Source organism: Musca vetustissima, unplaced genomic scaffold (genome assembly GCF_032173495.1).
Source record: "Musca vetustissima isolate MV318-11 ecotype Yass unplaced genomic scaffold, APGP_CSIRO_Mvet_v1 utg45215, whole genome shotgun sequence".
Lineage (NCBI taxonomy): Eukaryota > Metazoa > Arthropoda > Insecta > Diptera > Muscidae > Musca > Musca vetustissima.
Window position 1 is genome coordinate 1,496 of NW_026882277.1, and position 2,121 is coordinate 3,616.

The window sequence follows — 2,121 nt, forward strand, 5'->3', positions numbered from 1 at the left end:
TAAATTTTCAGGCAGTAGTGGGAAGATAAAATACGAAACGTTTTTTCGTCGTTCGCATCGGGTTTTTATTATTGTTATTATATACTGCCTCTTTAAATCTTAATATTCTGCTTTTGGTGGAAAGCATGAAATTAAATATATAAGTGGTGCTCTCCAAGTGAAGTGTAACAAAGAAATAAAAATTCAATATATTTTGTTTCGATCCACATAAACCACGATAAGTGAAAAAATACAGCAGGAAAAAAATAAATTTTCCTTATTTGAAAAAAATTTAAAAATGATAATTCAAAATTAAATTAAAAAATACTTAAAAACGTGTAAATAATTATATAAAAATATATGTGTATGTGTGTGTAAATTTTGTCTCATTTATCGGTGTGCTGTTTTGTTTTATCGGTAACTTCTCAAAACAAAATATAAAATAATATCATAGAAATATTAAAAAAAATGTAAATAAATCGAACCCTGCTTGTCCTGTTAAAGTGAAAAATGTAGGTTTGAACAATATTTTATATTAAAAAAAATTAAATTATAAAAAAATAAATAAATTAAAAAAAGTTTTTTGTCAGGGGACACCCGGGTTTGAACCGGGGACCTCTCGATCTGCAGTCGAATGCTCTACCACTGAGCTATATCCCCACGATGAATTGTTCGCAAAAATTAACACATATGAAATTACCATTTAAATTTTTTAAAGAACATTTTTTAAGAGCCACACAAGGCGTGGTTTTTTTTAAAAAATATTTTTTCAAGGATTCACACATGGCCTGGATTTTTTAAAGAATATTTTTCCAAGAAAAAATCCCTACAAGGCGTGGATTTTTTAAAGAATATTTTTTCAAGAGCCACACAAGGCGTGGATTTTTTAAAGAATATTTTTTCAAGAGCCACACAAGGCGTGGATTTTTTAAAGAATATTTTTTCAAGAGCCACACAAGGCGTGGATTTTTTAAAGAATATTTTTTCAAGAAACCATCTCTACAAGGCGTGGATTTTTTAAAGAATATTTTTTCAAGAAACCATCTCTACAAGGCGTGGATTTTTTAAAGAATATTTTTTCAAGAGCCACACAAGGCGTGGATTTTTTAAAGAATATTTTTTCAAGAAACCATCTCTACAAGGCGTGGATTTTTTAAAGAATATTTTTTCAAGAGCCACACAAGATTTTTTAAAGAATATTTTTTCAAGAAACCATCTCTACAAGGCGTGGATTTTTTAAAGAATATTTTTATAAGAAACCATCCCTACAAGGCGTGGATTTTTTAAAGAATATTTTTTCAAGAAACCATCTCTACAAGGCGTGGATTTTTTAAAGAATATTTTTTCAAGTTATTTTTTTTAAGATTCCACTTGAATGCGCGTGGATTTTATGAAATTAATAATTTAAAGTAGGGCTTAAGGCCCAGTGAATTGGTCGTTGTATGGGAAAAATTGATTGGGGTACTGCGAATATATCAACTAGGATCAAGTGAATTTTCTCCTATAGGAAAATGCATAATGTGATACTGTGTTTTTTTAATAAAACACAAACTTTTGGTCCTTTAAATTTTTATAACAAATTTGTTGTATCAAAACTCAGGATATCTAGGATATCAGGTCCCTTCTTTTTTATATAAAAATTTAAAGGACCAAAAGTTTTGTTTTATTAAAAAAACACAGTATCACATTATGCATTTTCCTATAGGAGAAAATTCACTTGATCCTAGTTTATATTCGCAGTACCCGAACAATTTTTCCAAACAACAGACCAATATCACTGGGCCTTATATAAAAATTTAAATTATTAATTTCATAAAAAACGCGCATTCAAGTGGAATCTTAAAAAAAATAATTTTCAAAAAATTATCTATAAAAATTAGGAGCCTTAACTGGTACCTCCGGCGGATCCTTGAGAAAACATTTTGTAAAAGATTTATAACTCCACTTATTTTATGATATTTAAATGGTTTTCAAAAAATTTCTTGAAAAATATTCAACGCCTTGTAGAGATGGTTTCTTGAAAAAAAATATTTTTTAAAAATCCACGCCTCTTGAAAAATATTCTTTAATAAATCCACGCCTCAGTTGGCCCTTGAAAAATATTCTTTAATAAATCCACGCCTCAGTTGGCCCTTGAAAAAT

The 2,121-nt window shown here is 28.6% G+C and overlaps 1 non-coding gene across 1 annotated transcript; it reads right to left on the minus strand.

Moving 5' to 3' along the window:
- Positions 1-567: 567 nt before the first annotated feature.
- Trnac-gca (transfer RNA cysteine (anticodon GCA)) lies at positions 568-639 on the minus strand. Its single transcript has one exon. It is a non-coding gene; the product is annotated as a tRNA-Cys (tRNA).
- Positions 640-2,121: the final 1,482 nt, after the last annotated feature.